At 36.2% G+C, this 25,417-nt stretch overlaps 1 protein-coding gene across 1 annotated transcript in view; it reads right to left on the reverse strand.

Moving 5' to 3' along the window:
* LOC114305204 (disease resistance protein RPS2-like) overlaps positions 1-25,417 on the reverse strand; it is a 42,394-nt gene that overhangs the window by 11,201 nt on the left and 5,776 nt on the right. The window contains exon 2 of the mRNA XM_082909955.1: positions 18,588-18,734. The gene's annotated coding sequence lies outside the window, so the exon portion shown is untranslated. The remainder of the gene's footprint in view (positions 1-18,587; positions 18,735-25,417) is intronic.

A 25,417-nucleotide genomic window follows, 5' to 3' on the forward strand; every position in this document is an offset into this window, starting at 1 on the left:
AAAGTCATTTTTTCCATTGACTTCACTTTGTGCCTTTTGTGACCTTTGACTATGTCATAAGATAAGGAGTTGATGTTTGGCTACTTTGGTATGTTGTCTGCAGCCATGTATGATTCAGCTTTAAGGAACATTATTAGGAAAGTGGTCAATTCGAGTTAAATGATATGAGGGTGAAGGGAAGAACATCTAGTTCTACATCTCTGCTTTATATTCACCGTCGACAACTCACATCGCTCTGTATGGGATATTGATTGAGTGTGAATATAATGCGAGACCTAGGAGGGTCAAACATGCTCTTTGAGGGATTAGAGATGTTTTGGACCAATATAACTAGATAGGTCTTGGTACATGAGACATTATTTCTATTCTTTTTTGGGTTGATGTCTCTATGCTGGCTCATTTTGAGTTTCTAGTATAGAGCTCCCACATGCAGGTGTTCTCAGCAGTCGCACGGTTCATTGGCTAGCATGAGATTATTCAACATTTGGGGAGATTGAGATAGAGATGTGGCAATATCATGCCAACTCATGTGCGACTAAGATGTTGGAAATTGGGCCGGGTATTGGACCCAGATTTGGGCGCTCATATGACATGACCCATGACCCATTCAAATTACCCATGTAATTTAAATATGAATTTTCATAACTATCCTATTTGGATAACCCACTATCAATATCTATATCTATCATATCAAGAGATATTAATAAATGGTTAGAATCTGGCCTATTTATCAGATAGGATATATGGGATGTGGGATGAATCAAATAACGAATGAATTTTTCCCATGCTCTCTCTCTAACTCTCTCCCATTAGAATAATGATCAAGCCTTTACACTGTGAATAGAGTGGATGATACTTATACTGTGGTATCATTTCATTGTTGAGTGATCTTAGTTCATGGTTTGTGAAGCACGTGGTTTACCCACAAGGTTCTTTGTTTCAGATTCTATTACATAAGGTATGATTTTGAATCCTTTTACCCGCTGCGTTATCTAAATCTTACAATTTGTGAAAGAAAGAAAGAGATCTCAATATTTTAATTTTTAATTGATTTTTCAATGAATAACTAGAAAATGAAAATTCATTACATACTTTGTTTGGTGAACTGAGAACTTTCTCAATTTTATGATCAAAATTTCCAGTTTTAGCTTGATATATATTCTAGGATACAAATTCACAATTTTGAGTTAAGAATTAATTTTAAAATTCTTCTAGACGAATTCCTTTTATTTTTCAATTGATCAATAATTTGAAATTGAGAAAACACTGAAACTTTTAAATTTTTAAAATTTATGTTAGTTGTATATATATGTTCATGAAAGAGAGATATCTCATTTATTTTAATTTTTAATTTATTGTTCAATGAATAATTTAAAAATTAAAAATGAGGAATTTGAGAAATTCTTTATTTGGTAAGCTGAGAACTTTCTCAATTTTATAGTGAAATTTCTCAGTTTTGAATTGATAATTATCCATTTTGGGATATAAGTCCACAATTTTGAGTTAAAAATTTTAAAATTGAGAGAAACTGGGAAAGTTTCATACAAATAATGGATTATAATCATTACTACTTTTGGATATAACTAAATGTTATAATAGGATGTAAATAACTTTAATTTGATAATTTGTTGGTTTTAACACTATAATTACTCATAATCAATCACTATAATCAATCACAAGCCCGTGAATTGTTTCAGTGTGGTAGGGTGTTGGTGGGTGTGGGACTCAAGAGTTTGATTTTATTTTTTTTATTTGAAAAAATATAAAATTATGAGGCCGAAGGATTGGTTTTAAGGATGCGAGTTGCAGTAGTAAGAGAGTTTGTACTTTTTGAATCTCTCGCAATGCATCTTTTTTTCCTGTACCTTTAAGTTCCATGTCTTTAATGAACTTTTTACTTTTAAGCTATAAAATAAAAAATTCAATCACTATAATAGTTCATAACTAATACTAATTTGGACCACAATGATAGGATATGTGGATGGGTAAAATAAAACCCAAAGCAATTAGGCAAAATAGCCCAAAGGAAAAGGAATGCCCAGATAAATTTCTAAGGAGCCCATTAGAGACAACTGGCAATACAATGGCGCGTGGCCAAGAGCGTGAGGATCAATGAAGAATAAAGATCTCTTTCTAGAAAGGGATCTGCAGAATGTAAGAGGAATGTCAAATTCATCTCCATCCAACGGTATAAACAGCAACGCAGTAAATACAGGAGTATAGGTCAGGCCTACTAGAAGATAAGTCCGTCTGATCAACCTGATTCGACGGACACAACACTTGGCAAGCTGGTTACTAGTATTTGACATAATTTAAACCGTCCATAGGAGGATTATCCTACGATCAAAGGCAAAGGCAACTTCACGACTTGCCCGACCAGAGCCAGGAACGAGTAGAACCCTCAGATCAAACATTGATCCAACGGATGGGATTCAAACCAGGAAAACTATAAAAGACAAAGTAGGTGAAGCAAAGAAAACAAACCAGAGGTAATCTAAGAACCCTCTTTTAAAATACAATATTCATGACTAAATAGTATTTTGACTTGATTGTCAAAGGGTCCTCCTGATCAATCTTGGTGGGGGGTGATCACTGACAATTTGGTTTCTCTTGACAAAATAAAGGAAGGGACATGTAATCTCGCTTTCGCTGTGAAAAAGAATTCTACATTCCACAATTGACGCCGTCTGTGGGAACGATGAGAAGATGCATGTCTATCCCTTTCTAGAAGAAATACCAAATGATTATCACAATACCTTAGTCGGCAATACGCTCGGCCAGAATTTTGGCCACGACTTAGAAATGGCACCAGTAGATTTAGGGAGAGTAACTCCCCCACCAGGTAACGATAATCAGCAAATCCAGTTTGTAGATCCGCTTCTAGCTTAGGTCGAGGCTCTCAAGGAAGAGTTAAGAATAGTTTGAAGGGGACCAAAAGTCCGAAAAAAGAAAATTGAAGTACGAAGCGCCCCGACAAAAGAGGGTTGTCTCCTAGGACAAACTACCAGTAGCCATCCCAGTCAAACATAAAACAAGCGCCAATTTTTCCAAATGGGATGACTTACCAGAGCACTAGAAGAGCAACCTAAAGAGTTAGCTCGACTAATGTACATGAGGAAACCCCAAGCTAGTTTGGTGAAAACTTTTTACAAAGGAAATAACCTCCCCGTTCTCCCGAGCAATTAAGATATAGCGATCCAGGTTTTACCCCGACCTTTACTGTGTTCTGGACTCGGGTTCCGTGGTTGTATGTTATTGTCTATGTCATGTTTCCTCCCTTTAATTCTTTGAAATTGAGTTTTGGGTCATGTTGGTTGAGTTTGGAATAGGTTGGTGATGTGTTGGCACATATGGTTGTTGCCCAGGTTTTGGCTCCTTCGCTCAAGCGAGGCTTTTTGTGTAGAGACCCTAATGTTTGGTAACTACACATGAAACCCTAAGCCTTAGGTTAATAGCATTTTAGCCCCTAGTTCCGTAAAAGTCTACATAATGGCCCAATAAAGAATAATTTTAAATCCTAGAACACCACTTTATAATTAGAAGTACCCTAACACTTGGCTTTTATTTATTTTATCTCCTAGTTTCTAAATTAATTCATACATTCTATTTTTTTTTAGCCTAGTTGCAAATTTACCAATTCTTTGAATCCTTGTTATTTATTTGAGCAAATAAATAGCTATAAATATATTTAAAAAATAAAATAAAATAGTTTTATTATTTATTTTAATTTTTAGTTAAGCAAATTAGTAGCAAATTAGTGGGAAAAAATATCTAGATATTTATAAGTTGCTTAGGCATTCAGTTAGAAGGGTAGAATGGTCCTTTTAACCCAATTCATGGCCTATAAAATTGAGAAGCATTGTCTCAATTCCTCTCTCACGTTTTTAGTAGCTCAGGGAGAGGGTGAGAGAGGGAGAGTGTGATCAAGGGAAGTAGAGAAGAAGGAAGGAAAAAAAAAAGAGAAAAAGAAGGAAAAGTGATTCAAGAAGGTAAGAACACCTCTTCCTCTTGTCTTCTCCAATTCTTTCACCATCCCATCCTATTGTTTAGATGCCCTCTTGTGTTGCATATTAATGGGAAATAGAGCATTTGGTGTGTATAAAAGTGTGGGTTTGAGTTAGTGACATTGTCTTGCAAATCTGTCAAATGAGCCACTGCTGTAGCTTCTCAAATTTAAAAGAAATATCAAATTTATTTAATTCTCAAATCTGAATTTAGTGTAGGCTATTTGGTGTGTTTAGAGCTTGTGATAATTTTATTAGCCCCTAATTGTGTGCTTTTTAGGGCTTGGATATTTTGTTTAAAAATCTGGTCCTAAGTCTCTGAAAAATAGTCCATTTCTTGCAATTTTATAAAATTCCAAAAAAATCATCTCAGGTTGGTTCTTCTATAAAAATTTATGATTTTGAGTCCTCTTTTCAATGGAATTTATTTGGGTGAAAATCATTGGGTAGATTGAGAGGGAAGCTAGTTTTCCCAAAGGGTGACAAATCTGGACAGGTTTTCGAATATAGCTTGTAGATGAATTTCTGGAGGTGTTGTGCAAATTCTGAGAATTGGAATTGAAACTAGACAGGTTAATTATTATTTATGTGCAATTTCAGCCCCTAATTTGACCTAGAAGTATTTTTCCCAAAGCACTCTTGTTAGCCCTGCAGAACCAAACAATGCTGGAAATGGTGTTTTATTGTATTGTTTGTCTCTAAGTATCTCAAAGCATGCCTAATGTCATTTGCTTGCCTTACCATAACTATGTATGACTATCATGGGCTATATTTCCTTTCTTATGTTTGTCTCATGCTCTTTTATATTACCGAATTACCGAATGTGACTAACTTGCTTGGCAAAAGATCTAATAAATAGGAAATGGAAAGGGGTTGGTAATGGGTGACGTTCACCCTTGTGCTTCAAAATGATTTATGTAATATACATGTGAATGAGATTAAAACCAAATGATTTAAGTCTTGCGCAAGTAGTCTAAGCGAGCCCCTAGGTTGACACGAATGTATTCAGACTCTATGCGGTGGTTTCAGGGTGTAAGCAAGCCCTTTGGTATGGTATGTGTAGGGTGTAAGCGAGCCCTAGGCACGATTTGGTATGGTATGTGCAGGGTGTAAGCGAGCCCTAGGCATGATTTGGGTGTAAGCGAGCCCACTTGTTTGGTCGTCCCTTTTGAGGTCCATCAATGCCACTGACAGATAAATAATAGGAAGGTGGGCATTGGTGGTAAGGTCTGCAAAGTAGCAAAAGGGGGAGTTATGAATAGTCCGGTGTTCAATCCTTGTGGGTAGAAGGATCTCTTTGGGGGGATTCTTGATGTCTAGTCTAACTACTAATTCGTAGATCCTTGTTGGAAGATTGTATGTTATGTTACCTGATTTGTTCTGTGTATGGTTGATTGATTGATAGATAAAAGATGTGGGGGTGTTGTGTGTTTACTGGGCATTCCAAGCTCATGGCGTGTCATGCTAGGTGAGGAAGCAGTTTACGATGGTGAAAGTTATCCCGAAGGCAACCAAGATGAAATGTTGGAGTCATGGTTCACTTGACGACTTAGACTAGTAGTTTTTTTTTTACGTTGACTTTTGGCATGTCAGTGTTTATAATCCTATTGCGAAACACAAATGAATTAACTATGGTATTAACTTTGCTTATATGTGTATATTAAGATGTTTGGTTATCTATCCTATTTGAGTTGTATTATGTACTCTGTTTTTTTTTTTTTTGTCATGAATTTTGGGACGTTACATTTTGCGCTTGAGCGAGCCTTGGGTATTTGCTTCTTCACTCGAACGAGGGTTCTTGCGCTCGAGCGAAGATTGAGGGTCTTCAAGTTTGTTTCTCAGACACAGCTTTCACTCGAGCGAGCCTTCTTGCGCTCAAGCAAGCCTTATGTTATTTGTTCCTTTGCTCGAGCGAGGACTCTTGCGCTCGAGCGTGCATCTGCATTGGTGGCAAACCTGAAGCTTTGCATTGTATGCTCGAGCGACGCTTCTTGCGCTTGAGCGAGGCCACTTGTTGTGTCTGGTGGCTCGAGCAACGACTCCTTCGCTCGAGCGAGCCTCGCATATATCAGTTCACAGCAGCGTGATTTTATATCATTTTTTGGTCTCTTCCTCACTCAAAACCCTAGATCGGTTGCCTCTCTCTCTAAAACACCCACTCTCTCTACAAATACTCCATGATTTAGGGTCTTCCTACCCTACTCCCTTTGTCAAAAAGCTAGAGTTTGGCGTGGGCTTCCTTTTGATCCGAAAAAGTTCAAGTTTGGAGCATCTTCAAGTTTCTCCTTCTTCTTCTTTGAGCTTCTCTTTTTGAGGTAGGGATGTTCTACTTTTTATTATGAGTTTTAACCTAGATGTGTGTCATCTTTGCATAAATGGTGGAGTTGGGAAGTTTGGGTGAAGTTAGGGTTTGGGATTGAATTTGTGAAAGAGGGGTTTTCTATTTTGGACTCCATATGTGTATGTGAGGTATTGAAGATGGGGTTATTTGTGTATAATGGGTGAAATTTAGCCTTGGGTACAATATTTGGGAAAGGGGAAAAATGCCCTAGTTTGAATTAAATAAACTATTTTGTATAAATAATTAAATCAATATGGAAATATGAAATTGGTTTGGGAATTATGAAATTGGGGAAATATGTGATTAAATGGTGTAGTTGGATTGATAAATCACTCACATATGGAAAACTTGATAAATTATCTGTTGATAGATTTATTTATCTATTTAGAAATATCTATTTTGGGCTATTGGTGAAGGATAGCAATGATTGTTGTAGAAAATGCATGAGGATTAGGAAATTTGAAATTAATCAATCGAAATGTGTCATTGAATATGACGGTTTGAGTAAACCATTGAATATGTGAATTGATGAGTCATTGTATATGACAACGTGTTTAAATACATTGTATATGTATCATTATGTGGGAGAAGATAGGGGATGTACTCCATTGAGAATTAAGTTGGCCAGAGTGTCCAGGGTAAAAGTCTCGAAATCTTATTTATTTGTGGGTGCCGGTTCCCTCAGACATAGTTCCGTAAAATGGCAAGAAATAGAAGTGTTGGATTGATGAATGTATTGAACTGTGAACCATTGTGTTGTAGTCTCATTTTGATTGTTGGATAATAATGAATTTGGTTAATTGATTTTATCCGAAATGGAAGAATTGAAATGAGTTGAGATATTGGTTATCTATATTGAATGAACATGAAAATAATATGTGTTGGTCAGGGATGTTGCACATTTATCAGATACTCATATTTTAGTTAATCCTCATATACTGTTTAGCATATCTCTACTGAGCTTTGGCTCACCCTACTTGGGAAACCATTTTTCACGTATAGGTGACATGCTACCTCCAAGGACTTAGCTTGGGGAGGTTTAGGGGCTGAAGGCTCCATTTTTGTTATCATTTTTGTATTTAAATGTAAATTCAAGCCAAGATTTTATATGTAAAAGAGTTAGGACTCTTCTTTTGTTGAAACCAAGTAATAACTTAGAAAGATGTAAGCCCGTAGAACACTCATTCTATTGTTAACATTAAGGAATTACATGTAATATCTTTTGTAATCTAAATTTTGATGAATGAAATATAACATTTCTATTATGTTTATGATTCTTATGAATGGTTGATTTATATAATAATTTTGAGGGCGTTACAAAGAGCACTGACCCACTGAAGAGATTTACTCCTCTGAAGTTCAGCCTGTGCGATGGCAAAGGAGATCCAACTAGCTATATCTAGCACTACATGCAGGCTATGACCTTATGGAGCAATAATGGACCAATTATGTGTAGAATGTTCTCTTCAAGCTTGGAAGACATGGCCCATCGATGGTACTACAAGCTAGAAGCCAAATCAACTAGCAATTGGAAGCAACTTCAACAGACATTTATTTCACACTTTATTACCAATGGTCGACCACCAAAAAAGTTGAACGTGCTCGCTACCATAAATAAAGAAGAAACATAGAGTTTATGAGATTATGCCAGAAGATACTTGGTAGCTTGTAATGAGATTGACAACTACAATGAATAGCTAGTGGTTGCCTCATTTAAGCTAGACTTGAAACCGACTAGTAAGCTCCCCCAATCCTTGACTAAGAAGCCTCATATCGATGTGGGCAGCTTGATGAGTCGAGTGGAGCAGCATTGTAATATTGAAGACGATCTATGAAGATCCAAATAACCAAAGCCTACATGGCTTTCGTTGAAAACTTCGTAGAAAGAATGAAGGAAGGCTCATGATCCTTAAAGAAAGAAGTTAAATGCAATTGCCGAACAACTAAGCCACAAAAAGAAGCATTCAGAACAGTGGTTACCACCTTCACAGAGCCGATATATTGGATACTAATGAAAATTCAGAACGAATCCTACTTCTTGTGGCCCCCAAAAATGATCAGAGACCCATCTCTTCATTGTGGTGCTCTTATCACAAGGAATACGGACACCTCACCAAAGATTGCAAGACGTTGAAGCAATTCCTAGAAAAGTTGGTATAGAGCGGTCATTTACGAACATTCATTGGTCATTATGTAGACCACAAGGGAAAGCACAAAGACAATGAGGGAAACACCTAGCCAATGGCAGCCATCAACATGATATATTCGATCCTCTTGAGGAAATAGATAAATAAAGTTAGGGGAGAGATGAGAAGGTTGGCACAATTAAGGGAAGTAACGGCCTTGTCCAAAGGCTTTGTAAAGAGAACACGTTATTCAAAAGTGAGGATCTCATTTTCTAATGAAGACTTGTCATAGATTCACCATCCACATAGTGATGCCCTAGTGGTAAGCTTGCAAATTAGAGAATTTACCGTCAAGAGGATATTGGTCACTCAAGGCAGCTTTTCGAATACTACGGGTTGTTCAAAAAATTAGGATTGTCATACATTGACCTACATCTTACAGATTCACCATTGTACAACTTTAATTCTAGCCTAGTTTTTTCTCTAGGAAAAATTCTCTTACTAGTAAGGGTAGGAACAGTAACCCAGTAGGTAAAATTTCAGGTGGTGAATGTCCCTCCCCATACAATATGATAATGGAAAGGGCGTGGCTTCACAAAATGAGAGCAGTTTCGTCTACTTTTCATCAGGTTATATTGTTCCTAGTAGAAGATAGCATTGGAGAAATTAGGGGCGATCAAACGCCTGCTATGCAATGCATGTCGGCATCTTCCTTCGACAAGAGAATTCAGGAGATGAAGAAAGAGAAGAGCATGTTGGCATGGAGCCGTCCGCAAAATGTGCAGAAGAATTAGAAAAGATATCGATTGACCCAACAAACGAGAAAAAATTCTTTCTCATTAGAAAAAGTCTTAGTTTGGAAGAGAGGGACTAGTTGGTCCATTTCATATTACAATTCAAGGATGTTTTTGCATGGACTCTGTATGAGATGGAGGGAATTGATCTAGAAGTGGCTTGCTACAAGCTAAACGTGGATCCAAACATCAAACCAATAATACAGAAGAGCAGAAGATTAGCATCACAACACATGAAGGTCGTTAAGGAAGAAATAACAAGGTTATTGGAAGCCGACACCATCCAAGAGGTTCAGTATTCGGAGTGGTTATCCAATATCGTTGTTGTGAAGAAGAATAATGGAAAATAGAGAATTTGTGTAGACTTCACCAACTTAAACAGAGCATGCCCAAATGATAACTTTCTTTTGCCGGAAATTGACTAGTTGGTAAATGCCACATCAGGACACCAGAGGATGAGTTTTTTCGATGCATACTGAGGGTATCATCAAATAGCTATGCACCTAGACGATCAAGAGCAAATGGCCTTTGTCACCCTTGTAAGGTTGTTCTACTACAAGGTGATGTTGTTCGGACTAAAGAATACGGGGGCAACATACCAACGTCTGGTTACGAAAATGTTCCATGACTTAATTGGACAAAAACCTCGAGATGTATATCGACAACATGGTAATCAAGTCACAATAGTGTAAAGATCATTTAATGGATCTTCGGGAAGAATTTGAGATCCTTCGAAGATTCAAAATGAGGTTGAACATAGCAAAGTGTGCTTTTGGGTTTTGCTCAGGGAAGTCTCTCGGTTATGTCGTCACTCAACGGGAAATGGAGGAAAACCTTCAACAGATTCGAGCATTGCTTGACATAACCCCACATACGTCGATAAAAAAGATCCAAACACTTACAAGAATGGAGGCCATTATCCCAGTTCAAGCCAAACTCTCCACGGGAAGAGCCAATCTGGTTGAGAATAGAATAAATGAAAGCCCGATCTTGAAGGAGCTAGGCTTGTTCGAAGAAAAACAGGAGCAAGCTTCTCCTCTTTTGATATAGTATCAGCAACAGATAGCTCGGGCGTATGTGATCGGCAATCTATTTCTGAAAAAGATTTTGCCAAGTGCCTATAGGGCATTTGATGGGAAATTCGGGCCAAATTGGGATGGACCATACCAGGTCACGTATTTAGTTGGAGATGAGATTTATAAGATTGCCAACCTTCAAGAAAATGTGTTTCCTAGGCTCGAAATGCTACGCACTTGAAGAAGTATTATCATTAATCTTGGAATTATGGTGTAATAATGCTTAGATTAAAAGCATAAAGAATAAATACAAGGTTCAATGATTTTACTCAAAGCAAGTGCACTCTTTAATTTCATTAAAGGTTTACAAGATAGTATGATCATCAATCCATAAAAACGAAAAGGATGCTCGACCTAAAAAGAAAATCTTCTACAGGTTTTCTAACATAGCTAGGATAGGGACATCTAGATTCGGAAGAGGAATCTCAATATATATTGTCAGAGACTCACCCTACTTCAGCACGTCTCATGGCAGTCCTCTATCAATCTCTAAAGAAAACATTCTCAAGTTGGTTTAGCTGGTCAAGATAGAGGGCATTAGCTTCTTTCCAAGTGGCTTCAATATTCTCCTTTATACATGCCACCCGTTAAGCACGTTCTTCTTCTAAAGTAGTCTTCAGCACCTCATGCTCCGCTTTAAGATAGTCAAACTAATGTGTGACAGCTTCAAAGTTCTCCCATGTTACTATCTGACCAGACTCCACTGAAGTCACCCTCGCTTCAGCTCAAGTAAGATCCTCTTTAATTTGCTTCCTCTCCACTTCCATCTATCTCTCTTCTACCATCAATTTCCTTTCTTCTTCGATTTGTCGTCTCTTCTCAACACGACGATCCCTATCCCTGGTTAGTTTGATTCCAACTTTCATGAACTGATTCACTGCCTGCACTGACACATATTCGAGCTTCAGTATGAAGGATCATGACATACATTTTGGCCTAATTTGGGAAAATGGCTAAAAGCCAAAAGTCAACTTTTAACCCATTTTGGGTCACATCACCTCTCATATTTTTTACACATTTTTTCAAAAAAAGCCAAATAAAAGTCAAAAAGCCACCTTTTAACCATCTTTCCAAAACATCCTAAAAGATAAAGCAGTAACCTTCCCATCACCAAATTTTGGATGCCATGTCCAAGTATCTATTAATCGGAACGCCCTTCCAGACAACGAATGTCCTCAAGGATGCGTATGCCTCGAGCCATTGCCAGAACGACGTCTATATCTGAAAAGACAGAATCCCTTGTATTCAATGAGGGGTCTCCTATCATTAGCTGAAAAATTTACTTAATGGGACCCTCAGCCGATACTTCTGTTTGTTCTTCACTTAATCAGAGATGTCAACGACTTAGCACATGATGCGTGCCTTCAAATGGATGCTCTGCGGTTTGAGTGACTATAATAACCCCGATCCGTAATTAACCGTTAATCCGTAGTTAAGAATGCTAATTAAGTGGTTAAATGAAATTATGTGTTAATTGTGTGATTTACATGTTATTTGAATTCTTATCTATCTGTTGTAGGAATATCTATCTAAAATTTTGCTTTGTTATGTTAATTGAAAGCCTTATCGGCATCTAAACGCGAAATTGAATAGGTTCATGTGTTATTTAGAATTTTTAGAAATTTATGGCAAGTTTAATTAAATTCTAATTTGGACCCAAATAGTTAGAATAAATTAATTAAAATAAAAATAAATTACTTATCCTTAATTACACTTAATTAGTTGATACTAATCAAGCCTATATAAGGCTAAATGGGTCTAGAATTGTCTCATACACACACGTAAGCTTCATCAATCACACCTTGTGATAAATATGGGGAAGAAAGAGAGAACGAGGAAGAGAATGTGATCAAAGAAGAGGAAATGAAAATTTGTTAAGGAATTGTAGAGAATTTGAAGGATTATACAAGGAATTGAGGATTCTAAGTAAGAATTTAACTCTTACTTTATGAAATTAAGCTAATTTACATGTGAATTCAAGAGAATTTAGGAATTAAATACATAAATTAAGCAATGGAAGTAGGAAAGAGAATCAATACATGCATGCATGCATAGTTTATGAAGTTTGAGTTTGAATTCTATCTCATACTACATGTAAGGAGTTGTTTTACTACATTTTGAGAATTCAACATGATTTTACACTCAAACACTTTCTTTGTCCATGTTTTGACAGTTTAGAATTCAAATTAATACATGCATGTAGATAACATGGAGTTCAAAGCATAATTTTGAAGAATTGACATACTTTTGGGCCTTGATTTTGCAAATTGATCTTTAATTCATGTTTTTACATAAGAATCTAAGTGTTTTCTAAAGTTTTGGCCCAAAAAAATGAGTTTTGGTGCAATGAAGTCGAGTTTTGAACCTTGGAAGCAAATCTAGAAATTCCAGAATTATGCTTCATCATTCAAGCGAACAAAGCTTTGCTCGAGCGCACCTTGAGAGCTCTTAGGAGTTTTGCAAACATGTGCAGTTGGCTCGAGCGAACCCACTTTTGTTCAGCGCTTCGCTTGAGCGACCAAAAAGTTGGCTCGAGCCTAGATTTACAACATCCAGTACTTTTACAAACCAATGGGTTCGCTTAAGCAACCAAACCTTCGCTTGAGCGAACTACCCTGTTTTCTGAAATTTTGCCAAATGTTTCTAAGTGTGTAATTACATCCTCATTCCATTGTAGGCATTTTTAAGCCATGGTTTAGACCACAATAATGAGGAAATGAATTAGAAACACACTAAGAAAGGAGTATAATAAGTTAAGCATCTTTGAAATATGTGTTTTAGTGTGTATCTGTTATGTGTTCGTATAGGTCACATGCTATCGTTTGTTTGATCTGTCTGATCTGCCTTTGGAGCTATCTATGAGTAACAACTCTGTAAATCTATGTTTGTGTATAAGTATTTTATGAACGAATAAATGATTGTCTAATTTCTGAAAATGTAATCATGGCATCCTTAGCATCTATGATCTGATATCTAATATCTGCTACCTGATACTAGAGATCTAAGTGGGTTCCAATCATGGAACTATCTGTTAAGATTATGCATAATCATCTGTCTAATCTGAACAGGTCTTAATGACCATTTGCTCTGTGTAAGGGTCTTTAATTACCGTTTGCTCTGTATATGGGTCTTATGACCAATCTGTTCTGTTAGGTAATGGACGTACCATGTATGACTGATTTCAATCTGAATATGAATCTGTTTCTAATATAATCTGAAATCTGAATATGTTATGGACATCATTCATTAAAACCTTTACTTTGTTATTATTCACTAGGTTCCAGCTTATTGTTTATATTATGTATGTAGATGATCAAGTGCGTGACTAGACTTACGACTTCCAGTCTAGGAACTATTTTGTCAGTCAACCATTGTGCCTCACGAGAAGGTTCCTAATCTTTTGTGATCAAGTCCTAAGTTTCACTTTCCTTTATTTTATTTGGACAAGTTTTGTCTACTCTGTATATAGGGCTAAGTCCCCTCTTGACTTATCTATTTAAGTGATGATGTAAAGACAATATCATAAACATGTATATAAAGTTTTAAATTTCTCTATCTTTTATAAGTCTGCATAGCTCAATGGACATTGTATGTTTATAAATTACTTCCGCCAACCCCTTTCTTTTGTGAAGCTGTTTAAGAAGCCTTTCGGTAATCTTAGGATTGCTGACCGGTCATGATGCTAAACCCATAGAGGCGGGTTTGGGTCTTGACAGTGACCCTCTTTCATCCGCTTCTCGGATTGATACGTGAGGCAAATTGGACTGCCTTGTAATACGCCACCGCCCTTCCATGGTTGAAGCAGAAGAGTCTGACAATTCGACGGGTATATGGATGGTTTCTTGGGCATCAATAGGATGATTGGATTCCCCCAACAGCAAAGGTAATAATGGTCCTTCATCTTGAGGCATTTTAACAATCTTAGTAGCAAGAAAGGGAGCAGAATGAACTAGAATATAAACTACTCGAGGAAGGAACTGGTCTATTAGCACTTAAACTGATTGGGAAGCAGTGTCCGTGCATATCCAAACAATTTGTAGAGCTCGTAAGTTCATATCCCACAATTCATTGTGACGATCGGTGTTGACCAAACAATTGGCTACAAGAACAAAGGGGAAATCAAAATTAGAATGACAATAGATGCCGAAGTAACAAAACAAAAAATCTTTTTGTTTAATGATCACCTGCACCCATAATTCATGGCAATACCATCTGCAAAAAGAGAGGATGCAAACTCCTAATTCCTCAAAATCATAACAACATTTTCTTCTACTGAAGAAGACCCAGAAAGTACCTAAACTAGAGATCGGTTCTGATCTCGACTCTTGGAAGCTAAAAAGAACCCCCTGGTTGGAGATTGATAAAGACTGGAACAATATTGGAGCTCTTTCAAACCGAAGTCGATATTCAACAGGTTATTCAAGGAGAGCATCCCATTTATGATTTTGAAAAAGTTTGTATTGAGAAAAAAGTGATGAAGTCTATAGTGAAAAAGAATCCTACGTAAAAAGGGATAAAGGAGAAACCTAACTCCACTATCTATAATAACTGAAACTAGCTGTGGAACCCTATCGTCTAAAAAAAACAAGAAATTATCACTACGATGAGGGGTTTCTACACTTACGTTCGATGGGATATCACCAATGGTTCGAAGATGGGTCAAACCTTCAAGGCTACTAAGTAAACGTATTTTCCCATTTTTTGCAAAGCAAAAAATTGAGAAAAGTGGAGGATAAGAGCACTTACAGTAAGCTAAAGGAGAAGACACCCAAGGAGTTTTTGAATGTTGAAATAGGAACAGGTGTCAACTCCCAAGGATGTTTTAGTGGAAAATGCTATCGAGAAGATATTGCAAATATCAACATAATGATTTGAACTCCCATCAGTGTAAGAGAAGGAGAAACATCACACTATTCAAACGCGCACGTTGCTTCGTTTGAATAATGTGCCTTCACATTTAACACAAAGTACTGATGAACGTTACCTTATCAACACTTAGGGGAAACTCTCAGTTTTCCTCGACAATCATGATGATGTCATTCACACTCTTGCTAAAATCAGGTAGTTTGGTGGTTGAGACAAAATTGTAGCAATACCTAATCCTTGAGCAACGAATAATTTCTCCTAGTGAGAGGACTAGCAATCCCATGTGGGAGGACCTAATCCTTGGGAGCCTTAAGGTTATTCCTAGAATCTCATTCAAGGCAACAAGCTCCATCACTATCCTAAAGAAATTTGGGGCAAGCTGAGAAAGGGCGACATTATGGAAGTAGAGCACTTCTCTCAAAATGAGGTGCAAGGGAAAACGGACACCCCCTGGGCAATGTCAGTAAGGGGGTAGAGGTATCTGGACCTCAAACCCCTCAACAACGTCATCGTTGTCATTAGGTAAATGAACGATGACATTATCTAGGATATGGTGGAGAGTTCTAAACTCAAGAAGGTTTTTCTCAAAATCAAAGAAGTGTTTAAGGCGATTCATTTTTTGAAGAAGAACGGGAAAAACAACAATAGAAATTGAAGAAAAACGGTGGAACAAGAAAGTAAAGAGAGAAGAAAGAAAACAAAGGACTTACAAAGAATGGAAGCAAAAGCTTTGAATGATGGAAATAGGAATAGACGCACTTGGTGAGTCCCTCAAAGGAGTAAAATGATGGAAGGGAGGAGTTGCTTTCACATTTAATGTGTTAGAAGCGAAATGGAGCATGAAGAGACGATTTTCATCATTACGGTCCCACTAGCGTAGAAAGAAAAAAGACACGTGTCATTATACCGGATAATCTTGCTTCCATGCATCGGAGCCATTTGATTCGCCCAAATGCTTCGGCAACCCTCCAAAATTGACCATTGAAGGGGGGCAACTGTGGAGGGAAAAAATATGAGCCCAGACCAAGCCCAACTATGCTAGCTCAAATCGAAGAATAGTAAGTCCAAACCCGTCCCTTGTAGCCCATGGAGGACAACTGACAGTAACTCGGCATCAAGTCAAGGTGCGGGCGGGGACAAACAAAATATAAACGATAACTTTCTAGAAGGCAAATTTGTAAAATAAAAAAGAAACATCGGATTAGGTATCATCCAATGGTGACAATTATAGAACAAACAAAACTAAGGCATATGCTAAGCCTAGTAGGAGATAAAGCCGTTCAATCAAATTGATCGGCGAGCCGGCCACTGACATCTGACATCATCCAAGTTGTCCATATAGCAAAGATCCAATGATCAAGGATAAGGGCAACTCGGCAAGTAGCCTGACCAAAGCCAGGAACAGGCAGAACCTTTCAATCAAAACAAGATCCGACGAATGAGATTTGAGCTAGAATGACTGTAAATGGGTAATCAAGCAAAGTATATTTGATAAGAGACACTATAGGGAAAAGCACATCCGACGACTAAATTTCCCGACTAAAAAACATTTGGTCGCTGAAAGTATAGTTTTCAGCGACCAAAACTGCATTGGTAGCCAAAAGTAAAACTTTTTGGCGAGTAAACAATTTTAGTAGCCAAAAGTCTACAATTGGTGACTAAAACTAAGTTTGGTCGCTGATTATATGGGTTTTAGTGACTAAAAAAATTTTAGTAGCCCAAAATAAAGCTTTTTGGCAACTAAAAAAATTTAGTAGCCAAAAGTCTACAATTGGCGACAAAAAAATAAGTTTAGTTGCCAAAAGTGTTCATTTTTAGCACAGGAGAACTAAAATCCTAAGGCGGGAATTAAATTTTTTGCCGACCAAAATTTTGGTAGCTGAAAGTGCATCTTTGGCGACCAAATCCGACTTTGGTCGGCAAAAGTTAAGTTTTTTAACGACTAAAAAACAATTAGTAGCCAAAAGTATAAAATTGGCGACTAAAAAATATGTTTAGTCGCCAAAAGTGGTTTTTTTTTATTTTGCTACTAAATAGTTTATTTTACATAAATCATGTTCAATAAAATAATTATGTTTATACATATACTTTTATATTAATATGGATGTATGTACTATATAAATAATATGTCACATATATAATCATGTGGTGCTATAGAGGCATAGTGGGAGGAGTGTGATGCATAAGGTTTATGGTGCGGGAGGTCAATGGTTTGAGTCTCCGCAAGAGCGGATCAAATTGTTCCACAACGAATTATTTTATTTTTTTTCATGTTTGAAGCTTTTGGCGACTAAAGGTGTTGGTCAGCGATTGATTGCTTTTGGCGACCAAAAGTGTTGGTTGGCGATTCCTTGACTATTGCCGACTAAAACATTGGTCGGTAAATATATAATTTTAAAGAAATATAATTGACTATTAGTGACCAAAATTTTGGTCGCTAAAGACTTGCTTTTTGCCGACCAAAGGTTTTTTGGTCGGCAAAACCCTCCAAGACCTTTCCCGACAGGGTTTTGGCAACAAACGTAGCGACCAAAATTTTTGGTCGCAGAATGTCATTGGCGACCAAAAACAGACAATTGGCACCCAATATTTTAGTAGCTAAAAATGACTTTTTTTGTAGTGTGAGTGAATTCTGTTCAATCCAATTATACTCAATCTTAATCAATTTCTACTTTAGAAATATTTATTTTTTTATATTTAAGCGCTACGGCCGATTAGTGTACTGACTTGATTGTCGAAGAGTCCTCCCAATCTATCCTGGTATGAAGTGATCACTGACATTTCATTTTTCTTTACAGAATACAAAGAATTGGGCGCATCATCTCTCTTTCCCTATAAAAATAATTTCACTTTCTACATAAATAACTACATAAAATTTTGTAATAGAAAATAAATAAATACTACAAAAGATATAAAATTTCTTTTCATAAGAGTCAAATTTACAATCTTACACCACAAGGTGGCGTTAAACTCCCTAAAATCCGCCTAACACATGTTACGTGTAATTATTTTTGTGATGGATTGATTATGTTACCAAATTTTTTATGACGAACTTGATCCATATTGGCATACTTGAATAAATTTCATTTGGGATGGAGTTTTGTTAGCAGATATGACTATTTGAGGAGAGATACTTGCTACACAACAGAAGCCAGTCAATTTCTCAAACAAGGCTATATGGCAATGTGGATCAGAGGCAGGTGTTGCAAAGAATGAAAACAGTGGTAGTTTTTTTGACATCAGTTAAGAAAGTCACATTTTGTTTAATTTGTTTTTTGTTTGTTGTGAAATTTTAACAATTTCCACGAAAGAAAATAAAGTGAATATATTGATGAAAATCAAACTATGGAGATCAAATAAATGGAAACCTGACAGACTACCTTTTACACTGTATGCAGCGGCCAGGAAATAAATAATCCGCAAATGATTGAGAAGAATGTGAGTTTATGCTTTGCTTTGCTTTCCTTCAAACCGAATCCACAATCATCCTTCACTTTGTGTTTTACTATACGTACGGCTAGTTACATCTGCAATACAGTAACACACTTGAGCAATTATTTGAAAATTTTGAAATATCATATGAAACAGTGGTTCACATTTGTTGACACATTAAACAACGTAAAATATATAAAAAAGGGAAATTAAAAAGGTTAAAAGGACAAAAAATATTGTATCTGAGCTAGCATCTTGATCTCAAAACAAGACTGATTATGCAAGATCTAAAATTAAGTTTGTGAAAAAGTGTATATACGTCGACCTACGAAGAATATATGAGGGGAGGGGGAGGAAGAAGCACAACATGAAGGGTGCCTGATTCACATACGTTCAAAGCAAAGCGAGCTTGGATCTGAGCCTCTCAAGCAAAATCAAACTGGTAAGTCTTTCTTGCCATATTAATTTTTAATATTATAAAGCAAAACCAACTCAGATGAGGCATTGCTCCCTCAGGTCCAACCTACTCCTCATCCATTTTTTTTTTTTGAAAAAATATTGAGCAAATTAGGATGGTAGTCCTTGTGTTTTGATTATTGTGTTATTTTAGTCTCTGTAATTTTAATTGGCTCAATTTTGATCTTAAATTTATAATTTTGTCTCAATTTGATCCAATTAATTGTAACTCTTAACATTTTTTTATGAAAAATACGTATATTAGTGTCATGTGTCATATCTTTAACGGTAAAATTACAAACTTATTCAATTCAATTTGAAAGTTGATTGTGTATAATTTATCTAATTTTTTGTAATTTTTAATAACTTTTTATTTGTTATATTCAACTAAAGTGTTTGGTACAATTAATAACATTATAATCATGGCGGGATTGGTTATTATGAGTTTTAAATATTTTTTAAAAAAAATTAACTCTAAATATTTAAATTAATAATTTCTCCACCATCCACAAAAAGTGGAAGTCAATTCGGCTGCAATAAATTATACTAGCAACCGTTAAGTACACACGATGCCCTAAATATGCTCCAACTATTATTATACTAGCCAGCATTGATTTGGCTATAATAAATTACACTAGCGACTGTTAGTACACGCGATACCCAAAATATGCTCTAACTATTATTATACTAGCCTCAATTTGGCTGTGATAAATTATACTAGCAATGGTTAGTACACGCGATACCCAAAATATGCTCTAACTATTATTATTCTAGCAACTGTTAGTACACGTGATGCCCTAAATATGCTCTAATTATTCATTAAACAAACGAATAATTATTGAGTGTTTTTAGAGTACGATTACATAGTGTTCTAAGAGTGTGATTGATAAAAAAAAAAGGTGAAATTTATGATTTTTTGTTGAGTGATCAGAAAATATGAAGAGACATAGTGTATAATGATTAATAAAAAGAATGAACATGCGACACTCCAAGAATATTCAATTATTTTTTGCAACAAACAATTTAATCAAAGAAATTGAGAGTAGTTACAAAAAAAAAAAAAGTGAACAATGATTTGATCAAACATAAGTAATTTAGGTATATAAAAAAAATTACATGGTCCACACTAGTAAAAGTATTGACATTATATATTAGTACAGATTACCTAGATATTTAAGTTGGCCACAGTTCAAACCAATTATTTAATGAAAATTACTGAAACTTTAAAGTGTTTAGAATAAGGATATAAGAAGATAATTGTAAGAGAAATAAAAATTGAATATAAAAAAAGTAAAAGTTAATGATGGTGCTTGGTCGGTGGGAGATGGGTCAGACTGATTCAAGTGCTCTATTAGTCAACTGACCTTCGTCTTCCTAGCCAAACTTGCAACAAGTCTAGTGGGAAGGTTTCGAAATGAGGATGGTTCCTTCCCGTAGACCCTTCGACGATCAAGTTAGATGGGAAAGTGGTCGGAATAATAACTTAGAGGGTAAGTTGGGAATAGAGAGAGAGAGTTACTTTTGTTATCAAATGTTCTTTAGAAGCATCCTTATATCTCTTGCTAATTATTTCTTTGTTCATTCAAGCCGTCTCATGAGCCGAAAGTTTATAGTTTATTTGTCATCGGTCATGGTGGTTTCACCATGCCCCGGAGCGAGAGATCTTGTTGCATTTAATACTATGACAGCCTCATTTAATGTTTGGTGTATGGATTCAATAATTCTGCAAAATTTTTGTCTACTATGTGACTGACTCCCTACCTAACATATGTTTAAATACTACTAGGCTTGGACTAGTGCAGGTTCTCCACTGAGCCTACCGTTGGGCTTCACATGTTGGACTTTCACCAAGTGACTGTTTGGGCAATTCAAGACAACTGTGGATTGGACCTTCCTGGGCCATGCCTATCAAAAGTAAATAATATAGAAGCTATCTTTTAACTTCTTTTTCTTTTTTCTTTTTTCTTTTTGTAAGTACAATTTTAACTTTATATTATTCTTGTTGGACAATCTTCACTGTATTTAAATTAATTAAATTCTGTTGTGTACTAAACATCAACCAGAATAAAAAGAAATAAAGAAAATGAGAGAATTTGTTTGATTACAAAAATCAAACTCGAAATAAATAAATAACAGATTTTATTTTGTTACAAAAAACAAAATTAAAATCTGATTTAAATAAATAAAAACAATACTGAAAATAAATTAAATGACTTACTTGATTTAATTTCTTCGAATTATTTTCTGATCAAGTCCAGTGTTTGACACTGTGTCCTTAAGACAGATTCGTCCTCTCCACGGTGCTTTCAGAATTTGGACGTCTATCTCCCAGGATGAAATGATCTACCACAAACAATAGCAGCACTACTAATTGTTTGCCTTACGAACACACTAAGTGTTTACACTCTTTCTTTTGGAAATAAAATGCAGCAAGATGAAGAATATAATTAGCAGAGGTGAAATACGAAATTTCTGAATGAAAAACATCAAATGAGGGTGGTCCTATTTATAGATGTGAAGGTGGCTCTTGGTTTTGAATTGAACAGGTATGTAGCTCTTGGTTTTGAATTGAACAGGTATGATACCTGTTGGTTTTGAATTCAAACAGATTTGAATCTGTTGATAATTCAAACAGATAGCAAAAATCAGGAAGGGCCCTGTTTGGGTGTTCATTAATTCCAAACTAGTTTATTTCTGTTTGAAAACGGGAAGGGCCCTGTTTGGATGTACAGAAAATCCAAATCAATTTAATTTGAATTCTGGATTTTATTTTACCAAAAAATAAAATTAAATTACCCAACCACACACCCGCGCCCATGCCCAGCCCGCCCGAACGGACGGCGGCGGCGCGCACGTGTGTGGTGATTTTGGGTCCAATGGGTCTAGCCCATTTTGCCCATAACCTCTCCCTCTAAAACACTTGGGTACCCCTTGGGGCACACCCCAAGCATCTCACCCTAAGCCTTATAAACCCTTTCAAAACTTCCCACCAAATCAATGTGGGACAAGCCAATTTACAACCTTAAGGAATTTCCACCAAAACTCCATTTCCATGGAGCACACTTTGGCTTCAATTTCCCATTCACTCAGTAATGGTTTTGAGCAACCAAATATACCACGTGAATCACAACGCGGCATAGAACGCGTTACCACTTTGACCCGAGTAAAACGACACTCGGGACCCACCTAAAAAATAGACCAAACTTGAGAAAAAATTCTGGTTTTACCCAGAATTTTTCTACCATTTCCAACAATCCCCCACATGAATGGAATTTGATAACAACGGAAATGCAACAATATGCAGACTTAACGAAAGAGTATAAGTCGAAAATATCTTGCATCAGGATAGGTAGTTTTCGGCCTTGAACCTTCCTTAGTGATAACCTATCGGACTTACTGGCTAACCAATGGACGCGATGCCTTGAATTGTTCAGCCGTTTGTGTAAGCCAAGACAATAGATTTCACACAAAATATCTTCTGACACATCGTGGTTCTCACTGTTGTGTTCATTTTGGCCTTGAACGCGCCTGGTTTTCATAAGTGTTTCTAGAGAATTTAGCCTTTTCATTCTCATAGAACCGGCCCCAGTTCAACACTCATATAGGTGATTGTTATTGTGAGAATTACCTTATACTCGTCTTGATTTTATGCCTTAATCAAGATATAAGTAATCATTAAAAGCAAAGCTTATCCTTATACCCCTGCAGACAACATATGTTGTAGATATCACTCTCACCATAGGAATGGGTAGGAATTTTAATCCCTTGGTGATTTCTGGCGAGCCATACATAACTTAGTTGTCCCTTTGAACTTAGTTCTTGGGATCTCCAGTCATATAAGTAGGGTTACCATTATGACGACTCTTATGTAATAGGCTTTAATCCCATCCCCTTTGATGAACTATACACTAGCTCTTTTGTCAAACCTTTTGTTAACGGATCCGCAATATTCTCTTTAGATTTTATATAATCTATTGAGATTATTCCGTTTGACAACAATTGCCTTACGGTATTATGTCGACGACGAATATGTCGTGACTTACCGTTATACATGTGATTCTGTGCCCTGCCTATTGCAGATTGACTATCACAATGAATGCAAATAGCTGGCACAGGTTTTGGCCACATTGGAATGTCTTCTAAGAAGTGACGAAGCCATTCTGCTTCTTCTCCTGCTTTGTCCAAAGCAATGAACTCGGATTCCATTGTGGATCATGCGATGCAAGTTTGTTTCGTGGATTTCCAAGAAACAGCAGCACCTCCTAGAGTAAAGACATATCCACTTGTGGATTTTGAATCTTTAGTATCCGATATCCAATTTGCATCACAATAACCTTCAAGTACTGCTGGATATCGAGTAAAGTTCAAACCATGATCACGGGTGAATCTTAGATATCTAAGAACCCGAATGATCGCTTTCCAATGGTCTTCTCCGGGATTACTAGTGTACCTACTCAATTTACTGATAGCATAAGCTATATCAGGACGAGTACAATTCATTAGGTACATTAGGCTTCCAATGATTTGGGAGTATTTTAACTGAGACACTGCATCACCTTTATTTTTCGATAAATAAAGACTGATGTCTACAGGTGTTCTAGCTAAATTCAAATCATCCTTGATAAATTTATCAAGAATTTTCTCAATATAATGAGATTGAGATAATGCATATCCGTCAGATATTTTAGTAATTTTCATTCCTAATATAACATCTGCGACCCCCATATCTTTCATATCAAATCTTTTGTTAAGCATTTGCTTAGTTGATTTGATCATGTTTTGACTGCTTCCAATGATAAGCATGTCATCCACATAAAGACAAACTATGACATATCCTTGGTCAGTGTTTTTAACATAGACGTATTTGTCACATTCGTTTATCTTAAACCCATTAGTAAGCATTGCATGATCAAATTTTTCATGCCATTGCTTGGGTGCTTGTTTTAATCCATAAAGGGATTTTACAAGTCGACAAACTTTCTTTTCTTGTCCTGATACTACAAACCCTTCGGGTTGCTCCATATAGATCTCTTTATTTAGATCACCGTTTAAGAAAGCCGTCTTAACATCCATTTAATGTATTTCTAAATTAAACAACGCTGCTATAGCAATAAGCATGCGAATGGATGTTATTCTTGTCACAGGGGAATATGTGTCAAAATAATCCAGACCTTCCTTTTGTCTGTAACCTTTAACTACAAGTCTTGCTTTATACTTGTCAATTGAACCATCTGCTTTCATTTTTCTCTTGAATATCCATTTATATCCAAGAGGTTTAGAACCTGGTGGAAGATCCACCAATTCCCAAGTATGATTTTGCATAATGGATTCAATTTCATTATTAACAGCCCCTTTCCACAAAGGTGCTTCAGGACCTGTCATTGCTGCCTTAAAGCTTTGAGGTTCATTTTCTAACAAGTATGTCAGAAAATCTGGACCAAAGGATTTTGATGTTTTAGCTCTCTTACTTCGTCTTGGTTCATCATTAGTTAAATCCTATTGGTCGAGACTATTACTAGTCTCTTGTGTTTGATTGTCATTAGTCTCTTGACTTTGTGTACAATCATAAGTTCTTTTCTGTGAACTTAATTCCTGTCCTTTCTTGCAAGGAAAGACATGTTCAAAAAACACAGCATTCCTTAACTCTATAATAGTGTTCACATTTATATCAAGTATTTCTGATTTATAAGTCAGAAACCGATATGCACTACTATTCTGAGCATAACCAATAAACACACAATCTACTGTTTTTGGTCCAATCTTAGTCTTTTTAGGAACAGGTACTTCAACTTTTGCCAAACACCCCCACACTTTTAAGTATTTGTAGGAAGGTGGTCGACCTTTCCACAATTCATAAGGAATGCTTTTGGTTTTCTTGTGAGGTATTCTATTAAGAACATAATTAGCAGACAATATTGCTTCCCCCCACAAATTATGTGGTAAGCCTGAACTTAGTAACATGGCATTCATCATTTCTTTTAGGGTTTCCTTTCAGCAATTCCATTTTGCTGTGGAGAATAAGGGGCTATAGTTTGGTGAATAATGCCATGTTGTGCACAAAATTCATTTAATGGTGCATCATATTCACCACCCCTATCACTTCTAACCATTTTAATGGTTTTACCAAGTTGATTTTCAACTTCTGTTTTGTAAAGTTTAAACATTTCTAAGGCTTCATCTTTACTTCTAAGTAAATAAACATAAAAATATCTTGTGCAATCATCGATAAATGTTATGAAATACTTTTTGCCTCCTCTAGTTTGAATAAATTTTAAATCACATACATCAGTATGAATTAATTCTAGAGGTTCGGTTTTTTTTT

Source organism: Camellia sinensis, chromosome 2 (genome assembly GCF_055761805.1).
Source record: "Camellia sinensis isolate YWXY chromosome 2, ASM5576180v1, whole genome shotgun sequence".
Classification (NCBI taxonomy): Eukaryota; Viridiplantae; Streptophyta; class Magnoliopsida; order Ericales; family Theaceae; genus Camellia; species Camellia sinensis.